This window comes from Artemia franciscana, chromosome 18 (assembly GCF_032884065.1).
Source record: "Artemia franciscana chromosome 18, ASM3288406v1, whole genome shotgun sequence".
Lineage (NCBI taxonomy): Eukaryota > Metazoa > Arthropoda > Branchiopoda > Anostraca > Artemiidae > Artemia > Artemia franciscana.
The window spans coordinates 25,250,684-25,274,370 of record NC_088880.1 but is presented as its reverse complement, the minus strand read 5'-3'; the positions used below and the strand labels follow the sequence as shown (position 1 = coordinate 25,274,370).

The following is a 23,687-nucleotide window of genomic DNA, read 5'->3' as shown; positions in this document are numbered from 1 at the left end:
GCCCCGCTCTTTACGCTAAAGTTTTTTACTGTTTCAAAAAGAAGAATTGAGAGACAGAGTCAAACTTTAGCGTAAAGAGCGGGGCGTTGATGAGGAAGCAGCCTCTTTCATATACGAAGTAATTTCTGTTCGTTTTAAGTTTTAATGTCGCTCCTTACTTTCAGTTAAAAAAACTTGTTTTTTTTTATTTAATCATATAAGGCTCTGCAGGCAGATCGCCAAGAGGTTCAACAGTGAAGATGAAACGCTCAAGAGCCTCGAGGTACACAAGTATACCACTCATAATTTGATATCCAAAATTGTTGGGGATCGCTGATAGGCAAATAGAGGGAAAAAGAGACGTCCATGATGTGGAGAGGTCAGAATTAGAATCGGCCAATTGCACGATTGTGGGGGATTGGCATACCCAGTATCCCTAAATACATAGGTGCTGGACTGTTCTACCATGCTTAACATAGTGGCTGTCTCAAAATCTGACTAGATGTCTTTGGAAAATGAATGGGCTAGAAAGAAGCACTGCTTACACTCCAATCTGTTTTTACTCTTAAAAAAGGTACCAGAACTTTAATTGTAAATCGAATTAGCTCCTTTAAAATTTCCCATAGTATTTATAGCAATTACAGAGTGGTGAAGTCTGTGATATTGCTTATATGTCCTTTTGAAAACTTGCTTGCACTCAGTATTTTCGTCTAATTGAAACTTCTCCTAAACTTTCCCTAAGAGTTTCACTTTAATACCTTTAGTGTTATTACTTCAAGTACTGTAGTGGAAGTATTAAAAATATGCACATAGTGCCTTCTGGCTAGCTCAAAATCCTCCAAAATTTACCCTTAAAGGTCTAACTTAATGATATAATTTGTTCTTCAGATATTGCTGTGTCAACTTTTTGAAAGTCCACATGCTCATAGTTTGTTTTGATTTAGTTCAATATCGGCCTAAAAGTTCCTTAAAAACTCGACCTAAAACCCTTAGATTGCACAGTAGCAATAGTTGAAGCAACATTAGTGATATTATCCGCATTGCATCTTTGGTTTCTTCAACATCCGCTTCAAAACACGCTTAAAGGTTCAGCTTAGTACCATTAACCGTTCTTAAAAACATTTCTGATGCGTCCACTTGACAACCTGTGTGGATATGGTGTGTGTCTCGATTTAGTTCCATTTAGCTACTATACGTCCCAAAATTTTCACCTTAATATCCTTAGCTTTAATAGCAGTAGAAGTAGCGTTAGCAGTATAAATAATCATAGTAGTCTAAGCTTTATTGGCGGTAGTAGTAATAGAAGTAATAATAATAGCAATAGTAGTAGTGGTATGAGTAGAAGCATTAGTATTAGGTTGAAAATATTTTCTTTTGGTTAGTTCAACATCCCTCTCAACAAGCCCTGTTAATTTTAACTTCACATACCAAACTGTTCCTAATATATTGCTGTTACACCCATTTCACAACCTGTGCACAGACGGCCTTCTGTGATTCAGTTCACCTCCCACCTCAAAATTCATTGAAAATTTCACCTTCATACCCCTAGGCATAGTTGTTATAGAAGCCACAGTGGTTGTATAGATTTTACTAGTAATAGTATTAACATATTGCCTTTTGATCAGCGGAACATTCCTCTCATCAAGTCCTAGAGGTTGCAACTTAATACAATTATCCGTTGCTATGACATTGCTAAAACGCACTTTAGATAAACTGTAGATTATCATATTTTCCTCTCAATGCTCTTAGCCTTGCAAGTAGTATCAATAGAATTAGTGGTAGTATTAAAGGCAGCAGTAACAGTAGTATTAGCAGTAGTGTGCACATACTGCCTTTTGGTAATGTGACATTCTCCTTTAAGCATTCTCTGAAATTTCCAATTTAATACCCGAATCAATTCTTGAGATACGCTATTTTGATAATTTGCATGCACATAGCGTCTTTTGATTTAGCTCGAAATCCCCTTCAATACTGTAAATACATTGTTCTGGTAGTAGTAGTGGTGTCAGTTGTAGTACTATTGGTAGCATGCCAATATTGCCTTTTTTATCATCTCCCTTATCATTTCCTGAATTTTCCAAAATAGTATACTCAGTTATTCCAGTGTTACACCCTTTTGACAATCCTTATACACGTAATGCATTTTGATTTAGTTCAAAACATTCTCTGAAAGGCTCAAATGAATGCCCTTCGTCTTCTTCGCAAGTAAAGTTCAAACATGCATACCTTTCTCCATAACAAATACTGTGTGTAAACAATGAATAAATTACCTAGCTTAAAACACTCGCCCTGAGGACTTTGGGCAGGTTGACATCACTGAAGACATAATTTCTGGATCTTTTAAAAAGACTAAACAAAATAGATCTCTTAAATCTCGATCAGATATATTTAGGGAAATAATAGGCTTGGGTGGGGCTGATTGCCCTCTTTTCATTTTTGACTATTAAAAAGGACAAAAGAACTTCGGACTTCCAATTAAATGAGCTCCATCCAATCAAATGAATGTGTTTTGAGAAGAGATGATGTCAAAGAGGGGGGCCGACGAGCCTCTTCTAAAGTTTATACGACCACCCCTTCCATAAAAACCAGATGTGCCCCCGGGGTATAACTTACAGCCTTTACCTCCAGACTATGGAAGATTCTGTCCACCCCAAAGGCCTTATTATATGGTCTTTGGACGATTTTTGAACGAATGGCTATCTAAAAATTTCTATAGGATGTTTTTATGGAAAATAAGACGCAGGAAAGGGGCTACCCCCTATCACTTTGACTCTTAAATAAGGAACTGGAGCATCTGATTTCCAATCCAATGAGCACTATCTGAAGTTTGAGCACCCACTCTTTCCATAAAAACCTTATATGCAACCCTTGCGCGGAGGGCTGTAGGGGGAGGTTATTCTCAAAGACATAATTTCCAGACCTTTTAACTACGCGAAAGAAAATGACAATCTCAAAATTTTGATTGAATGTGTTTTGGGATTTCATGGGTGTTGGGGGGGGGGGCTTGATGCTCTTGTATCACTTTTGACTAATAAAAAGGAACTAGCCCTTTCAATTTCCAGTCGAATGAGCCTTTTTTGAAGTTTTTACGACAAAAATGGTCATCTCAAAATTTCTATCAGATGCATTTCGGGAAAATACGAGGTGTGAGGGGGAAGGGGTATTTACGCTTTGATCCCTCTTCATCTTAAAATAGACACTCAAACTTCTGATTACCAATCCAATGAGCCCTCCTCCGAAGTTTATGCGATCACCCTTTCTATAAAAACCTTATATGCCCCAAGGATATTACTTATATTCCTTGCTCTGAGAGCTGTGTCGAGGGGGTTTGTCATTCACAAAGACATAATTTCAGAATCTTTCAATTGCGTTGAACAATATGGCTATCCCAACATTTTTATTGGATGGGTTTTGGGAAATGGTGGGCGTGGGAGGGGAGTTAGTTGCCCTCCAAACACTTTTGACTATTAAAAAGGGCACTAGCCCTTTCAATTTCCAATCGAATGAGCCCTTTTGAAGTTTGTACGAAAACAAAAGGCCACCTCAAAAATTTTCATCAGATGCATTTCAGGAAAATACTAGGCGTATGGGGGGTATCCACCCTTCCACCACTCTCAATTTTAAGAGCGGCACTAGAACTTCTGATCACCAGTCCAATGAGCCCCCTCCTTGTACGATTCACCCTTTCTACCTTATATACCCCCAGGGCATAACTTATAACCCTTGCCCTGAGGGTTGTAGGAGGGTTGTCATCCTGAAAAAAAATAATTTCCAGACCTTTCAATTACGTTGAACAAAATGGTTATCTCAAAATAAATTTTATTGGAAGTGCTTGGGGGAATTTTGGGCGTAGGATTTCTTCGACAAAAAATAGCAATTTCAAAGTTTCTATCAAATGCACTTCGCAAAATACGAGGTGTGGGGGGGTATCCATCCTACCATTACTCTGAATCTCAAAAGGGGCACTAAAACTTCTGATTAGCAATCCGATGAAACCTCTCTGAAGTTTATAAAATCACCCTTTCTATATAAACGTTATATACACCCAGGACACAAATTACAACCTTTGCCCTGAAGGATCTGGGGTGGTTGTCATCCTCAAAACTTAATTCAGGACCTTTCAATTACGTTGAACAAAATGGCTGCTTGGAGGTGTTTGGGGAAATGGTGGGCGTAGGAGGTGTCGTTAGTTGCCCTCCTACCGCTTTCGACTATATAAAAGGCACTAGCCCTTCCAATTTTCAATTGAATGACCCCTTTCCGACAACTCCTTCGATACGAAGTGTTCTGTTCTAAAACAAAAAAAAAAATGATTTACAGCTAGCCAAGAACTCCAATATTCCATTTTGCAAAATCTCACCTTGTTTCAATTGATACCACACTACTATTTTGACCTTAGAAAGAAACGTCTTTAGCACTGGGCCCATCGTCTTTTATTTTTGACTTTCCAATCAATTGAATTTTTCCCTTTCTATCCCATCAGGCCATGCTTTCTGTTTAATTATTTTCACTGTTTCCATAAGTTTTTTCCAGTCCATTTCTAGCACATATCTCTATGACAAATTGTGGATATAAAAGTCTTTTGTGGTTATACGATAGGATCTGCCTTTTGACATTAGAAGTGTATTGGGGGAGACAGAATGGATTTCTATATTGACTGAGATCTTAACTAGATTTTTGTTTCAAGGCTTCTGAAAATAGCAATATAACCTTTGGTTTCTTGTTGCTAAGAAATGTTTAGTTTTATTCAATTAGAATTAATTAATTTAAAGTTAGAGTTTTATATAGAAAGGGGGACAATAGGAATCAAAGACATACTGATATACGCCCCAATGTTGAGTTTTTTACTGTATTTCTTTGTCCAAGGGGAGAGGGGCATTGAAATTGTCTTTTAATTCCCTCCAAATGAAGGGAAATTAACTAAATTAGAATTAAATACTCTAATATGATTAAAGCAAAAAACTGACGAGCATTTAATTTAAGGGTTCTGCGTATTAAATAAACTTGATTATCTGATCTTGAATTATAATGGAAAACTCTCAAATTTTATCTAAATGCTTATTGAAGCAGTTTCTCCAATAATAAGAAAAAGAAGGGGAGTGCCGGATTTTTATGGGCTCCCTGGAATTTCTTTTTTTTTTTGGTTTGTGAAAGGATGAATAAAAAATTTCATGTGAGGGTGTAAATAGCCACCTAATTCAGAAATTTTTCAATTAAAAGACCATGCGAATTTAAGTAAAATATTTATGAACTATGATCAGGGAGTTGCTATGATCAGGTTTTCCATATCAAAGACAAAATAGCAGAAAAAAACTGATTCCTGGGAAAGAAAAGCTGAATTCCTGAGAAAAGAAAAGATAAGAAAGAAAAAAGAAAACGTCCAGGCACGGAAAATAGAACTTTTTTTATATATCATTAACGACTGAAGTTTTCCATCAGTAAAGTTTATTGGATTAGATAAGAAGTGTATATTTTTTTAGGGCCCCGTGGCACATTTTCTTCCCAAGGAAAGATTTGATTAAAAAAAACCATCTTTGAATTTCAGCTAGTCAAACTAGTCATTTTTTATTTATTTACATTTTCTTTTATAGTAAATAGATGAACCAAAATTTCAAGTCAAGGAGCATTTATGCAAATTTCAATTATGTAAATTTCAAGTAAGACACATGGATCAGTAATTTTTTAATTTACAGACTATGCGAATTTGAGTTAAAAAAAATCACCAACTGGGTTGCTTCTAGAATGACGAAATAGCAGAAGAAAAATGTAATTTCTTGTGAATTCTTGATAAGAAAAAAATCTAAGAAAGAAACAAGAAAAATATCTAGATGCGGAAAATAAAAGTTTTTTTTGTAATATTATTACCGACTCAAGTGCCCTATATGTATAGTTTACTTGATTAGATGAGCGGGAGACAGAAAAGAGGGTGGGAGGGGAGAGGAAGAGATAACAGAGGGATTTTTTGGTGATCAAAGCTAAGCCACAGCCATCCAATATTAATGCCCAATGCTCTTGGTAATTTTCAAACAGTTTGTGATAACTAACTGTAAGTAAGGAGCGACCCGGTTCAATAGTAACCGAAACATAAAAAGTGGGATTTCGATACCAAGAGATACATCAAAAGAATCGGATTTTCATGCTGATTTTAAACATACAAGTTTCATCAAAGTTTAGTATTACCCATCAAAAGTTACGAGCCTGAGAGTATTGGCCCTGTTTCCGAAAAAAGAAGGAAACATCCTCTAAAAGTCATAGAATCTTAATGAAAATCACTATTTCAGCGTATCAGATTCAGCGTATCAGCGTATCAGAGAACCATGCTCGTGTCTGCAAAAATCTGGAATTTTGTATTTTTTGCCAGAAGAAAGATCACAGATGCGTATTTATTTGTTTTGTTGTTATTTTTTTTCCCACGGGTGATCGCATCCACCCAGTTGTCCTAGAATATTCTGAGAGGGCTATTTCAAACAGAAATTAAAAGTAGTAGTGCCCTTTTTAAAGTAACAAAAAAAATTGGAGGGCAACTAGGCCCCCTCCCACTCTAATTTTTTCTCAAAGTCACCCGATGAGAATTTTGAGAATGCCGTTATGTTCAGCATAGTCGAAAATCTAATAAATATATCTCTGAGGAAGAATAGGCCTCCGACGCTCCGAGGGAAGAGCAGCAAGTTGTGAAATTTGCCCATTGTTTACATATAGTATTGATTATTGAGAAGAATGCAGACATTTTCAAGGAATATTTTTCTGATGATCAGGAGGAGAAAGTTGCGTGGGAGTATCTTTCCATGGAAAAATTTTTCATGGTGGAAGAACATTTTCCATGAAGGGGGCGCCGGATTTCCCAACATTATTTAAAAACGATCAAAATTAAATAAAAAAACGCGTTTTTCAACTGAAAGTAAGGAGCAACATTAAAACTTAAAACGAACAGAAACTATTACGTATATTAGAGGGGTTCACCCCCTCGTCAATGCCTCTCTTTTAGTTTCTCTTTAAGTTTCGTTTAGTACTTTCAAAAGAGCTACTTATTCTAATTAAACCCTTTGTGATTCAGGGATTATTCTTAAAGAATTGGAACAAAATTCAAACTTTAGCGTAAATAGCGAGATACTGACGGGGGGGGAACCCTCATATACGTAATAATTTCTGTTCGTTTTAAGGTTTAATGTTAGTCCTTGCTTTTAGTTGAAAAAACTTTTTTTTTTATTTAATCAACATGTAGAATCTACAAACTTTGAGGTTATATAAATTATATTATATTAATTATAATTATAATTATATTAATTATAATTAATTATTATTATATTAAATTAATTATATTACTATAATTTTATAGGACTTGAAACATCTTGAACACACATATCTCTTTTCAGGAAAATTTAGCATTTGACACCATGTTGACAATAGGACTTTTTTTTATTCAAATCACAGGGGAAGAGCGAGGGTCAAAAAGAATCAAACTAAGGTCTTAAAGGACATTTCCCTTTCTTTATGATATGGAACTAGAAATTGTAAGTTAGAATTTGGCACGCTTTTTCTTAGAATGACCGGAACTATCCCGTGAACAATAGGAGATATTAGCATTCTATGGCCGGCGATCCCATTATTGATACAGCGATTCGATTGCTTTCAGAATAATATTTATATGGGGGAAATCAAATGGAGGGACTTAACAAGAGGATTGATTGAGGAATAAAAAATGTAGCTAAATATATGGTTGTTTAGAAAGCCCTTTTCTGCCAATCTAATAGAAAAATATTTTAATTGGTGTTTTTATCGCTTTTTTTCCCCTACTTTTTCTCCTTTCGCTCTTTAGCAACCTTAAAAACTAAAACTATAGATTTCTTTAGTTTTTTCAGAGTAACCTTAAAAAACGAAATTGTTCCCTAAAAATTGTTGTTTAAGCTCGGAAGGTATTAATAATGGAATTTTAAATGCTCATCTTATGACAAAATGTGAATGGTATCAGTTATGGCGGTAAATACCCGTGTCTCCTGACTGATGGAGACAAATGAATCAGATAAATTTACGTACAGTTACTAGAGCAAATAGATAAGAATTCCAGATAGAAATACTGCATTTCCATTAAGAGATCGGAATACCAAGGCTGGTAAAATTAGAAATAGGTGGTATGCTTCTTGACCTTGGAAACTTCGATATAGGGAAGGAAAATAGCCGCTGTCATGTACTGCTACAATTTTGTTGTTGTAACTATGTTCCTTTAGCCAATACTATATTTGGTCACACAAAGACCCATAAGGTAACATGGCACTCACGTGATGGTAAGACAGCCAACCTTATTGAGTATGTTATTGTGAATTGAAGACTATCGCGATCGACACAGGACCCTATTGTAGATGGGAAAATCCTCATCACCATCTAACAAAATATTCAAATTGACAAAATATTCAAAAATTTGGAAGTGAAGGAAGATTTATTTATCGGAGAGGAATTATAGATTGTACTAAAATAATTAAAAAATAATAGATCTCGGGTGCTAATTGCGTAGTAAATGAGTTTTGTATATATATATATATAGTGCTTGTGAATTTAGAGATGAACTACTGAAGATAAATATACGGAAAAGGGGAAGTACTTAGGGATTTAGGAAAAAATCTAATTAAATATTTTTACGAGAAAAGTGTTAAAATTGAATGTGGTGATTATAGAGGCAATAGCTGGAATCCTGAAGGGAGCAAATTACTACACATGGTGACAGCTATTAGACTAAAGGCTGCAGTAGATAAAATTATAAAAGAAGAACAAGAAGAACAAAGAAGGAAAGACTGGGTCGATCAAGTTTCCACTATTGGAGTAGTAGTAGTATTAGAGCAGTATTTGAGAAGTGTTTGAATTGTCAGAGCCACTTAGCCTTTAATTTTACAGATTATGAAAAGGCTTTTGATTCAGCTGCTGGAAAAACTTTATTTAAGGTTCTAAGGAACTTGGGTTAGTAGCTGGTTGAATCTTAGCTAAGAAGGGTTGTGGTCAACCTGTTTATTTGGATTATTTTGATAGACTTTGTCCTAAAGAACACGATGTAGGCTATGGGAGAGCATGGTAGGTAGGTAGGTAGGTAACTTTATTTAAAAAAAAGACCATAAACTTATATTCATCAGCTAAAAAAAAATAAGCCACAATGACCTGTAAGCACAGCTGACGCCTAATACGATCCATTTCTTTAAAATATTTCACATATCATCAAAAAATAGATAAATAAAGTAAATTAAATACAAAAAAAGAACAACGAACTAAAACCTGATGATGATTTTAACAAATAAGGAATCAAATCATGGAATCAAATAGAAAGGAAAAAGTCTTATAGACGTAGATTATGCAGATGATTCAAGCGTTCTAGATGTGATGTTAGCAAAATGAACTAATTTTTTTACCTTTCGAGAATTTGGGATGCGAGTTCCGATATGAGAATCAATTTTAAGAAGCCTAAACCACTTATATTAGGAATAAATAAAGGTGAAGAGGTGATTTTTGGTAATGAGAAGATCGATCAAGTGGACAGCTAACTTACTTGGGTAGTATTATACGTAAGGATATGGATGCTGCGAAATGTATAACATCCAAGGCCCAGGGTTATTTTCACAGTTGAGTAAAGTCTGGAACAAATGAGAAAATAAGCCTACGAACCAAAAATATAATATTGGAGGCTCAGATAATGGAAAATTGCCAAGTATGTTTCTAAGAGAAGGGCGCTTCGAAAGGCAGAGGAAGATTTGTTCAATGTTTCCAGAGGATTTGTCTAAGGACACATCTGATTGACTCGCCGTAACGGACAGTCGACTGGTCGTATGTTAAACAAAAAGCTGTATGAGAAATATGATTCGATCTCATTTTCTTGGGCTTTAATGAAAGAGAGGCTGAGATAGCTGGGCGCCGCTGTGCGGATGGAGAGTGACAGATTGCCAAAGATTGTGCTTTTTGGCAATCCATCCGTGACAAAACGAAAAGCAGTCCTCCCCGAACGGGTTTGGAAAGAAGTCACAAGGAAGAGCCCGAAGGAGGTTGGAACTACATGGGAGGGGGTGAAAAGCAAACCTCTGAATAGATTAGCGTGGAGGAGTGGGTACAGCTGTGTTACCCGCAGTTGGTTTGGTCCTGCAGTAAGCTGCTAATAGTGATAGCAGTGTGTCTAAATAATTCAGGTTGAAAAGAGGGGTAACATGACTTTACAGACGAGGTGGTCATCTAAATAGACATATTGCTCCACCTCGAATGATCTAATTACAAAACTATCAAACCTGAAAATTCTAATCCTGAAAGTTTCTAATTTCAACAAATTGTAACACTGTTTGGCACTGTTACTTCCACTCCTGTTTGACATATATGGACCTTGAATTGAATAAAGGGCTATCCAAATAATTTCGTATAACTGACGAATGGATAGGGGTTCAATCCTTACTTGGGACAGAAAATTGTATAAGATGATATAGGTCCATATAGAGATAGCCAAGAAATGAAAAGTCCACCCTTTTCGCAGTTGGGTGCTCTGTCAAAATACAATAGCCATTTTCGTCACAAATATTGACGGATGCCTGAAAATACTTACAAAAACATTATTTATTTAAAATAAATTAGTTAATAAAACGTTTCCCAAAAATAAGTTTTTCAAAGAAGAGCTCCATTAAACCAAAAATGAGCATAAACAGAGTCAAATAATCTACCAGTCGTAAAACTGCCACAAATCTAAATCGATAAAAGAAATAAAACCCCAATCAAACAGAAATTACAATAAATAACCGAGTCAATCTTAAATTGAGCAGAAATTAACATGAGTAGGGCTCGAAACCCCTATGCCTTCCCAAGGCTAGAACATAGTTTGCACTTTACTGAAAAAATTAAATGTTTTCCCTCTTGTAACTTTAGTAAATCAAATATTATTAACATTTTGAGGAATAAATGTCAGCATATTTATATTAAACTGACAATGCACTATCATTTGCCTTTTTTTCTGTAAAGTGCAAATTATGTAGTGGCATTGGTAAAGCATAGGGGTTTGTAGCACCAGTAGTTATAGCAGTAGGAGCAGTGGCAGTAGGAGTCGAGTTAATAGTAGTAGTCTTAGCTTTAGTAGCAGTAGTAGTAGCGGCAGTAACAACAACAAAAGTTGTAGTAGTAGTAGTTGTAGGAGTAGAAGCGGTAGTATTATGATGCAAATATTGTATTTTGGTTAGTTCAACATCCCCCACAACAAGCCTTGTAAGTTTTAATTTCACACACGAAACTATTCCTAAGATGTTGCTGATATGCCCTTTTGACAACCTGCATACGAATGGCAGGCTGCCATCCTTACAATAAAAATTTTCAGACATATTTTCGATAAATTCACCTTCATACCCTTAGGTATAGTTGTAACAGTAGTCACAGCAGTAGTAAGACTGGCCAACTTAATATAATTAGCCATTGTCGATATGCCCTTTTGATTACCTGTTTTTTTAATATACTTCTTGAAATTATCATCTTAATGCTCTTAACTTTATAATTAGTTGCGATAGATGGAGTAGTTTCAGAAATAGTAACAGTAGAATTAGAACTAGTAAATGTTGCAGTGGTAGTAGTATTAGCAGTATTGTGTGCACATATTACCTTTTGATCAATTAACCTTCCCTTTTAAGCACTCTCTGAGAGTTCCAACTTGAAACATAAATCAATTATTAAGATACGCTTTTTTGACAATATGAATGCACATAGCGACTTTTGTTAGTTCAAAATTTACCATCATAGAATTAGCCTTAAAAGTACTATTATCACAGTAGTTTCGGTGGTAGTAAAAGTAGTTGCAGTGCTAGTGTTGTATTATTAATAGTAGTAGCGGTAGTAGTAACAGCATTAATAGCGGTAGTAACATGAGCATATTGCGTTTTGGTCGGTTGAACATCGCTTTCATGGTGCCCCGAAAGTTTCACCTTGACACGTTAATTCGTTACAAAAATACTATTGATGTGCGCTTTTGACGCCTTTTTCTTCTTAATACTCTAAGCCTTACAGGTTGTTGCAACTGAAGTAGCATTTGGAGTAGTTTAGTAGGAGTAGTAGCATTAGTAAAAGTAGTAGTGGTATTAGTGCTAGCACTGACATACATATATTACCATATAATGTATTTATATGGTAATATAAATACATATATTACATATAATGTATTATACATACATTATATATGACATACATATATACATATATTATATTATGTAATATATGTAATATATACATATATTACATATATTACATATATTTATCAATTGATTTTCCCTTTTATGTATTCTGTGAAAGTTTCAACTTAATACCCAAATCCATTCTTCGGATATGCCTTTTTGACAATCTGCAGGCGCATAGCGTATTTTAATTCGATTCAAATTCCCCCTCAATATTCTGTTAAATTTCCACCTTCATACGTGTAGCTTTAACTGTACTAGTATCACAGTAGTAGTGGTAATAGTAGGAACAGTAGTAGCAGTAATAGTGTATTATTTTTAGTAGTAACAGTAGTAGCAGCAGTATTAATAGCAGTAGTAGCAGGTGCATTTTGCCTTTTGGTCAAATCAACATCCCACACATGATATGCCGTCCCTAAAATATTTCCGATACGCCCGTATCAGCAATCTGTGTACACATAGTATGTTTTGATTTAGTTCAACTTTCCATTTAACGTTTCTTCATATACTTTTTTAGCGATAGTAGTGGTAGTAGTGATAGTAGTTATGGTAGCAGCAAAAACAGCGATAGTTGGAGCAGTAGCCACGTAAAAATTTTGCCATTTTGGTCAATTGATCATCTCCCTCATCGTTTCCTGAAAGTTCCAAATCAGTATTCTCAGTCATTACTGAGTTGCACCCTTTTGCATTTTTGACAACCTATTTACACATAACATGTTTTGATTTAGTTTAACGCTCCCCTCAACATTCCCTGATAGACTCATCTTGATACTCTTCGTTTTTTGGAAAGTAGAAGTCAAACATGCATACCTTTTCTCAATAGCATATACTATATGTAAACAACAAACAAATTGCATAACTTATAGCCCTTGCCCCGAAGCCTCGGGAGGGGGGCAATCCCAAACGGGTACTTAAAAACCTTTCAACAATGTGAAAAACTGATGTCTCAGAAAATTTTTTTGATTTTTTTTGGGGGGAAATGATGGGCATGGGGGTGCCTCTTAAATGATTGCCGTGACTCAAAGCCCTTGCTCCAGGATTTTGGGGGGTCGTGTCAGCCCTGGAGGTATTGTTGTATGTTCTTTGGACTATTTTAAAAGAAATCGCTGTCTGACAATTTCAATCAGATACGTTTGATGAAAACAGGAGTTGTTGGGGGGAACACTCCATCACTTTTGGCTCTATAAGGGAAGTAAAACTTCCAATTTTCAACCAAATGAGCTTCCTCTAAAGTGAAACAACTATCCCTTCTATGAAACCCTCAAATGCCCCAGGGGCATAACTTACAACCCTCGCCCCGAGGCTCTGGTTGTTTGTATCAGCCGCAAAGGCCTTGTTTTATGATCTTTAGACTATATTGAATAAACTGACTGTCTCAAAATTTATATTGAATACATTTCGGGAAAACACGACACTTGAGGATGGGGAGGGGCAGCTACCCTCTGATCATTTTAACTCTTAAAAAAGGTACTAGAAATTATGATTACCAATCCAATGAGCCCCTCCAGAGTATAGACAACCACGCTCTCTTTAAAGAAATTATTCGCGCCCAGGGTGTAACTTACAACCCTTGCCCTGAGGGCTGCGGGGGGGATGTCATTCTCAAAGATACAATTTCCAGATTTTCCACCTATATTGAACAAAATGGCTATCTCAAAATTTTGGTCACATGTATTTGGGGAAATGATGGGTGTGGTGGATCATATGCCCTCTGATCACTTTCAACTATTAAAAGGGTCACTAGCCCTCTCTATTTCCAATCTAATAACCCTTTTTGAAGCTTCTACGACAACTCCTTCTGTACGACGTGCCCTGGTCTAAAAAAAAAAAAAAAAAACAATAATAATAATAATATAATAATACATTGTGAACACATTGTGAGACTATGTGAGAACACGATGTGAGAACATCGTTCTTTACTTAGGTAGCTCTTTTGCGCTACCTATGCTTCCTTTGAAGGTGACTAAGGTAAAGAAATGGCTTTCCCGACAACTTTCGTTAATATTTAAAGAAAGCAGTTGAGCTTGGTGAATAAGAATTTCAGAGATCTTCAAGAACTTATATTTGACCTAATCCAAGTAAACTTCGCTCACCTAGCCCTACTACTTCCTTCAAAATATACAAAAACTTTGTCTGAAAAACGTTTATGAATAAGGGGCATATGACGTACAGTCGGGGCCAAAATACTTAAGGTAGATGTACAAGTAAGATAATTCTGGATACCCCCTGCCGGTTGGTTGGATCATAGTCTAATTTGTTTCGTCGACTTCCAATACCAAGTGTTCGGTTCCAACCATTCTGTCTACCTAGGACAGTGGTTCCCAGTCTTATTTCGACACTGCACCCCTTTTTACCCACAAAACATTTTAGGTACTCCTTCTCAGTTACCGGTACTAAGTAAACTGCAGCTAAAATATAAATAAAATTTGCCAGTCCTAGAGTTAAAGGATTGTTTTATTTTTATTTATTTTTTTGTTGGCCTGCCGCATACCCCTTAAAACTTTTTACGAACAACTAACCTAGGAAGTCAAGGGGTACAACACCCTAAAAATTAATCCGACTCGTTTAAAAATTATTAAAAGTAAGCGTTTCAGCAATTTTTGACAGATGACCGTAAATTTTTCCCCCGCTCCTATCTGGCCTCGAAATTCCTACCCTTGCTGTGAAAAACCCATCGCGGTCAATCCCAGTGTTTATACTTAGCTAAATAAAGGGATGTATTTTTGTTTGTTTTGTTCACATGTTGTATTTGAATGAGCATGGATAAATTATTACTTAGTAGCGAAGGGGAAAAATATATAGGGCATGCTCTTATAATTATTTAATTTCAAACACTGATATCCTCACACCTGTTTTTAATTCATTGGTGTGAATTTTCTAATGATTTTTTTTTTACTTGCCAATCTGGGATTCTTCCAAAATACAGATTCGTGAATTTCTTATCTTAATTAGTGCAGAAAAACATGCACACATGTTGTTTGCTAAGACGTTTAGCTTTTTTGTTTTAGTTTTATCTTTTCGCAAAATGTAACAAAGAAATACAAAGTCTTAATCTGTAGAACTAAATAAACACTGTTTCTCTCAGTAACAGCTAATTTTAGGACATTTAATATATTATCGTTTGCAAATATTTGATAATAAAATGATACAAATTGCAACCCATGGACAGAATGGGTATTAATTTTTCTCAAATTTCAACAATAAATAACAAATGCATTTTCATTTTCAGCTGAAGATTAAAGGCAGAAAAAAAGTGCCGATAGAGGATATGCACTGGGACAATAGTACAACTTATATGGAAAGTGGAATAAAAATGGAGTGAGACGGAGAAGAAAAAGTTCCAATCGAACGGATGAATAATACAAAGGATGAAATGAAAAGAGTCCGAACAATTCAAATAAAATATAATGTCCATAATTTAGGGTTTTTGGTGAGCATAATTCTTTTCTTTGAAAAGTTGGATGCGTATATTTTATGGTGTAACTTAAGTTTTGGAAATAATCTCCAAGTGAATTTGTGGTCAGCAAAGAATGAACATATTACAAAAAAAACTGGCCATATGACAAAGTTGAATGACATATAACATTTTGTTTCTTAGAGATAAGCTTAAATTTCTGCTTACTGTCCACGTTGATACTAACTTACCCTTCCACGTGAAGAGAAATATCACGTAGAACAACGTTTTAAACTGTCCATGGCAAGGAACGATTTATTAAGACCAACAGAAGAACAAAGACCAATGAGAACCGTAACTAAAGAAACTTTAAAAAAAAAGTTTTGTAACTAAAAAGTCAGTTTAGAATCCATATTATACAAGAAAGGGTCGGATTTTGTATGCTGATTCTCAAAATAGAAAATCCTTTAAGCTAGGATTAAGAGAATATTTAGATTGGCAGAGAAAATTAGGATTAGGATTAAGAGGATATTAAGAGAATATATTCAGAAAAGAGGGGGAGGGTAAATCTCAATAAAAAACTACAAAATTACTAAAAAATTATGTTTCGCATGTCTGGGAGCCCCAGAGTAGAAGTTCCAATCCCCTAGCAAGAAATAGAAAATTTGTATTTTCCACGCAAAATTGGCCATTTTAAGTGCTTGTTATTTTTTTGTTTTGTTTTATTTCTATGGGAGGTTGCATTGAACTATCGGTCACTTAATATAAGGTGATGAGTAATTTTCAATTCAGTTTAAAAGTTTCAGCGCCCTTCCAGTGCCACCTTCCGCCATTTTGAGCCAAAAAATGGCCAAAATAGGACAAAAGTATAATCAAGTGAAAATGAGAAAATAGGCAATCAGAATAAAAATACGAAAGACTGATTCTGCACTATTTTTGGTTCTGCGGCTATGTCACAGTGGGGGGACGTGTTTCCCCTCATTGTGTGTAGAGTCTATGCAGGGTGAACCACTGCTATTGGCCGTTTATATTGAAGATTTACGTTGGCGTATAGTTGTGCAACAGCTCTTAGGGGAAGGGGTTGTATGAGAATCCCTTCAGGGGAAATGGGTGCATAAAACCTCCAAATGTGCGTTTTTTATACCCACGTTTTCAAACTTTCAATGACAGGTACTTCAAATAAAAACGAAATAGAAAGTCAATCCATGACTTCCTTTCATTTTGAGGGGTATGCTTAGACTAAGCGTCCAATATGGGTACTAAAAAGTGACCGTTCCCCTATTACTGTAGAAACAAGGAAATTTGGTTTCTATATATCCATTTTGAGAGCGGTTAAATCTAAGCGAACAAACGGGGTTCCATGAGAGTGACAGTTACCCTCACATCAACAAAAAGAAATCCTAAAGCAACAAATAAACAAGTAATGTAAAGTAAAAAGCAAGTAAAGTAAAGCGACTACTAACAAGTTAAGCAAATGCAACTGAACAATAATCTTGTTTTCGAAGCAAAATTAACGAAATTTGAACTTTAGCACAAAGAGTGGGCTGTGAGGGGGGGGGGCATTAGAACCCTTTGTATCTACGAAGACCATGAAGATCATATTTTGAACGATTATAAATTGAATTCAGAAAAGACACGTGTTTCAAATGAATGTAAAGAGTGATGTCAAGGCAAAAACTCACGAAGATTTAATAGCTTTTCCCCATTAAAAGAAAAATTACAAATTTGACATGCATTATGCGGCTTGTTACCACCTGAACGCCTGAAAAACGTGTACAGTGAAACTCCAGACAGAAAAATTTGTCAAAAAAATTATATTCATTATGTTATTAACTGAATCACTTTTAATTTCCCCAGACAAAGCTAAAACTAAATTACCCGATAATACTAAACAATGCTAAAAATTAAAATCCACCATAAAGTAGAGAAAAATATGAGTTCCCAGCTGTCAAACCTTACAGGGTGTTCTAGGTCCATGTCTTCCAACAGTCATTCTCACAGCTACACATCTACTAAGCCTTAGACTTATAATCCACTCATTGAAGTTAATTTGGTGGGAGGGCAGGGGTTGCCCCCGCAAAAATAAATAGAAAACATAAAGGCTCTGATATCAATAATCCAAAGGCTTGTTTGCATTTGGATCAATTAGGCAAGGGGGTGATCCCTCCTAGATTTTTTGGCCTCCTAGATTTTGAAAGACACCCTTTTTGTTTTTTTTTCCCTTTAGATTTTGCAAAAAACATTCCCCCTAGCTACATTTTAGTGATTTAACAGCCCTTAATCTACTTGACCGTGCAGTAGAGTTAATTTTAGAAAATTTGACAATATCTTGGTCCCGCAAGGAACATAAACTCTTCAGGAAGGTAATGGTGATAAAATTGCATAGAGATAAATTGCACAGCAATTAAATAAATACATTTTAGTCTCATCTCACATTAATAAACTATTTATTTGTTCAATAAAGAATTATTTTGTGCAGTAGCTTTGGGCGTGTTAATACTTTAGTTGTAATTAAGGGATGCCTGGTAGAAAAAAAGCCTTTGGAGCTATTAGTCCCGAGAAAAAGTTCAAATTGGTCTCACATTCTTGTCTCAGTCACCGCTAGCGAGGTTACTGTTGTAAGAGAAGTGGTGAGGTTTTAACGCATCGGAATTTCCTCACTATCGAAAAGAGTCGCATCTAAAAGACTAGTCAGCCAAGGCTATCTAAAGTCAGGGGATTTCGCTTAATCTGAACCCTAAATACTTGTCTGTTCAGGCTGTGAGGTCATTAAAGTAGAATTCGCTCATCAGTAGACCAACGACCTACCAACTCAAAGTCAGCTAGCCTACTTAACCCGCCAATATTTTAAAAACTGTTGCAGACTTTCTTTATGCAGAATAGATATTGGCTCAGAACAATTCTTGAAAACAAAAACACTGCTCAAGTTTCACATACAGAACAATTTCAAGTCTTTCTTCGTTACTTTAGAATCGAATTTGGGCTATAGATTTGCACATTAAGGGGAGGGGGTAAAATATAGCGGGCCTGCGTGCAAAATGTGTCAGGTAAACATAATCTGCATACTATGAAATAAGAATTATTTTCTGACTTCAAACTGTCAAAACACTCTACCTCCCCCCTCTTGTGTGCAAATATACAGTCCAAATTATATATTTCCTATCTATTCTGTCACTTGTCTTTGTCCAGTCTCTCGCTAAGCTGAAAAAATCACAGCTTAGATAATAATATATTGGTATCTAAGCTGTGGAAAAAAACTAACTAAGAAACCGAGTTGTTCTTGAATTTTATACAGCATAAACTTGAGTGAGTGGCGCATAATACACAAGTACCAAAATTCTTCCCCTATGGAAATTAAAAAAAAAAAACTCAAATAAAATTCTCGAATTTGGAAAGCCTTATTTCCCACGGTGGGTCGGGTATTATTTTAGGTTTTTCTTTACCAGGGGGTATTTACTGAGGCGGTGGGGGGGGGGTGTTTTAAAGCTGAAGGGGGTAGGCACCTAGAGTCCTAGCCCTTATCTACAAAAATATGGTTGTTCTGTTTTTTTTTCTCAGAATAAAAATCACGGATATTCTTGAATTCCTTGGTTTGTTGGTTTTTTATTTTTGTTTTTTCGGGGATGATCCTGTCTAACTAATGGTCCTAAAAGATTGGGAGAGGGCTCATTTAAACGAAAATAAGAATTCTAGTTCCCTTTTTGAGTGACCAAGAAATTTGGAGGCAATAGCCCCTCCCAAACCCCTTTCCCTCCAAAGGTATTAGTTTAAATTTTGAGATGCTCATTTGGTTCAGCAAGGCTGAAAGGTCCAATAACCATGCCTTTAAGAGATAACTTGACCCTTCAAAGTTCTGGGGGACTTTGCAAGTCCCGAAATATACCCATTGTTCACATTTGGTATTTATTCCTGAGGAATATACGAAAAATAATTTCTTGGGGAAAGGAGTTTCGCAGATGGAATTTTCCACGGGAAGAATTTTTCGTGAATAGAAACGGTTATGGGGAGTTTTTTCAGGGGAAATCTTACATGTGGAGAGGCAAGGGGATTACCTGGCATGATTTGAAAAAAAAATAATCTAAAATAAATAAAACAATTTTTCGTCTGAAAGTAAGGAGCAACATTAAAACTTAAGAAAACATAAATTATTCCGTATGTGTGGAGGCACTGAGACCACTTTTCTCAGTGCCTGACCACTCAGACCACTGAGACCTAATTTCTGAAACCACAATGAAAAAAAATAAAATCGCAAGAAAAAGAAGAACGAGGACAATAAACAGCCAGTGAAAAAATTTAAAATTATGCAAATATTTGGGTCAAGACCTCCACTTGACCCTCCTCAGTGCAGAATAAACTGATAGAAAAAAAATAGACCTTAAAACAAAACACAAAACTAAAATATGATGACCCTTTCTCAGTAACGGTGAAAGGGTAACTTTTATTTTATATTTTTATCAGTTTATTCTGCACTGTGGAGGTCTAAGCGAAGGTCTTGACCGAAAAACTTGTATGATTTTCAATTTTTTTACGGGCTGTTTATTGTCCTCGGTCTTCTTTTCTTTGAAATTTTGTGTTTTGGTAACCCCTTTATCAACCCTCATTCTTTATAATGTAGTTTGACTTTTTGTCCCATTTCCTTAAAAAAGACTGCTCAACCATAAAGACCATTGAACTTGAATGAGAGGTACTTTGAAAGAGCTTTAAGACAGTATAAAAAGCGAGGTTAATGAAGGCTAGTCCCTTTCATATACGAGTAATTTCTGTTTGTTTTAAGTTTTTATGTTGCTCCTTACTTTTAGTTGAAAAAAACTATTTATCTTTATTTTATCATGACAAAATTTCAAAACCGAACGGGATTGTGTTTTTAGTTTGACTTATGGTCAAAACGTCAATTTTCTTTCTGTCTTAGGGCAAGAGGGCCCAAACAACACCCAAACAACAGGGTGATGCCCGAAAACAGCACCAATTATGTGTCTTCTTTTTAGTTTAGTGAATTGGGCTAAGTTCAACTTTTCAGCATGATTTTATAAATGACCAATCGGAACAAAGATTTACGACAATTTTTTTCTTGTAATGAATAGATAGAAGCATTGAGCAGCAGTTTTTTTGTCTGTTTGCTGATTCTAGCAAAAGATTACAGGACACAGTATTAGTAAAGAACACTTGGGATTAAATTAATGATGATGCACACATCTTATGCCAAGTTCTCGATGTTTCAATTTTCCACTTTTGTAGCGCACGTGTGACTTTAAAGTAAAAAGAAAACACAGTTCATTCATAAAAATTGTTGTTTTATTAACAGGTGTGCATGTCTTGGGGCTTGGGTATAAAACCTTGGACTGCAGTTGGTCAAATCTGCCAAAGAAGCGGTAGTGACCAGGGTTTTTATATACATGTGTAACATCCAATCATGAAACAATTTTTCCATCAAAGAGTTTGAAATCTTGGTTCTTGCTTTCCTACAATTCGGAATTTGATTTCCTTCAGACCATATAGTTGACATCTAGCCTAAAATAGTTTTCTGCAGGAAGTTTGAACCTTTGGAGTTTGATTTTTTTGGATTTTGATGTAGGATTTTTGAAGTGAAGCAAGGGAAGGGACCTATATGGTATAGTATTGTAAGTTTTTTCCTCCTTTTTGATTTGATGGGAGTTTAATACTGATTAAAAAGTGCTGAATGCGGATATACAACAAAGACTATGACAGAATAGTGTTCAAGTTCCAGTCCAAAAAAAGTGTATGTTGGAATCTTACTGTTGTGACAATTCAAGCATTCGCCTAATAACAAAAGCTTTGCAGAGGAAGTTGAATTCTGTCGGTTTAACCTCTTCTGTTTCTGATTTTCTTATCATGGAATTTTGATACCAATAGAAACATCAAAAGAATCATATTTTTATGCTGATTTCAAATATATGACTTGGTCAAGTGTAATTTACGCAAAACAATTTTGACATGTTTAAATGTACCATTTATATATATATATATATATATATATATATATATATATATATATATATATATATATATATATATATATATATATATATATATACTTCTGTAATCTTACTTTTGTATCATAATCTGCATCTTACTTCTGTAAGATGCTTTCAAACAGTTCGTGGTAACGAACTGTAGTAAGGAGCGACCCGGCTCAATAGTAACCAAAACTCTAAAAAATGGAGTTTTGATACCAATAGCTGCATCAAAAGAATCGAATTTTAATGCTGATTTTAAATATATAAGTTTTATCAAGTTTAGTCTTACCCATCAAAAGTTACGAGCCTGAGAAAATTTGCCATATTTTAGAAAATAGGAGGAAACACCCCCTAAAAGTCATACGATCTTTTATCATCAGATAAAAACCACACCATCAGATTCAGTGTATCAGAGAACCCTATTATAGAAGTTTCAAGCTCCTATCTACGAAAATGTGGAATTTTGTATTTTTTGCCAGAAGGCAGATCACGGATGCGTGTTTATTTGTTTGTTTTTTTGTTGTTTTTTTTCTCCCAGGGGTGATCGTATCGACCCAGTGGTCCTAAAATCTTGCGAGAGGGCTCATTCTAACGGAAATGAAAAGTTATAGTGCCCTCTGTAAGTGACCAAAAAATTGGAGGGCACCTAGGCCCCCTCCCACGATAATTATTTTCCCAAACGGATCAAAATTCTGAGATAGCCATTTTATTCAACGTAGTCAAAAAACCTTATAACTATGTCTTTGGGGACGACTTACTCCCCCACAGTCCCCGTGGGAGGAGATACAAGTTACAAACTTTGACCAGTGCTTGCATATAGTAATGGTTATTGGGAGGTGTACAGACGTTTTCATGGGGATTTTTTGGTTGGGGGAGGGGTTGAAAATAGGGGGATATGTTGGGGAAACTTTCCATCGAGGAATTTGTCATGGGGGAAGAAAATTTCCATGAAGGGAGCGCAGGATTTTCTAGCATTATTTAAAAAAAACAATGAAAAAATAAATATGTAATGTTTTTTCAACTGGAAGTAAGGAGCAGCATTAAAGCTTAAAACGAACAGAAATTATGAGGGGCTCACCTCCTCCTAATACCCCGCTCTTTACGCTAAATTATTTATAGTGATTTCAACTATTTATTCTACGGCTTTTGTGATTCAGGTTGTGATTTGTTGTCATTCTTAATGAATTGGGACAAAATTTAATATTTAGTGTAAAGAGCGAGGTACTGACGAGGGGGTGAACCCCTTATATATGTAATAAAAACATGAGATTACAAAAGTGCGTTACGTAAGCTAATTATAAGTTACGTTTATCTTTTACTAATAAAAACATTCGTAAAAATTAAAAGTTGTAGTTGCCTTTTTAAGTAACCAAAACATTGCAGGGCAACTAGGCTTCCTCCGCCGTTCCCTTTTTCTCAAAATCATTCGATCAAAACTATGAGAAAGCCATTTAGCCAAAAAAAAAACTTGCAAATTTCGTGATACTTATTCCTCTGCGGAGAGCCAAAATCAAAACATGCATTGATTCAAAAACGTTCAGAAATTAAATAAAAAAACAAGTTTTTTTTTAGCTGAAAGTAAGGAGCGACATTAAAACTTAAAACGAACAGAAATTACTTCGTATATTAAAGGAGCTGCTTCCTCATCAACGCCCCGCTCTTTACGCTATAGTTTTTTACTATTTTAAAAAGCAGAGTTGAGAGAAAGAGTCAAACTTTAGCGTAAAGAGCGGGGCGTTGATGAGGAAGCAGCCCCTTTCATATACGAAGTAATTTCTGTTCATTTTAAGTTTTAATGTCGCTCCTTACTTTCAGCTAAAAAAACTTGTTTTTTTATTTAATCTTTTCAGAGCTTACAGCACTCCGATGTACGGTCTGGCTTTTGTACTATCTCTGTCTGCTAGGTGTGAGAATTCTCTTCGGGTTCTTTATAAAAATTCTTTACGGTGGCTTCTTAATCTTCCTTTGGATTGTAGTGTATCTGGAATGTTTGTTGGTGATAACGATGGAGAAAATTATTAGAAAATAGCCATTTACTAGAGAAAAGCCATATTAGAAAACCATCTTTAACTGAGCTGCGTAGAAAATCTTCTCTTTCTATCCAGACAAGGATACTTGCTTCGGATAATCCCCTCATTTTGGTGCATTCTGGGCCGCTTTTTCACCTCTCTC

The 23,687-nt window shown here is 35.5% G+C and overlaps 1 long non-coding RNA gene across 1 annotated transcript in view; it reads left to right on the top strand.

Moving 5' to 3' along the window:
- Positions 1-20,788: 20,788 nt before the first annotated feature.
- The window catches only part of LOC136038801 (uncharacterized), a 36,867-nt gene continuing 33,968 nt past the window's right edge, over positions 20,789-23,687 (top strand). Inside the window, exon 1 of the long non-coding RNA XR_010620306.1 lies at positions 20,789-21,158. This is a non-coding gene — a long non-coding RNA (uncharacterized LOC136038801). The remainder of the gene's footprint in view (positions 21,159-23,687) is intronic.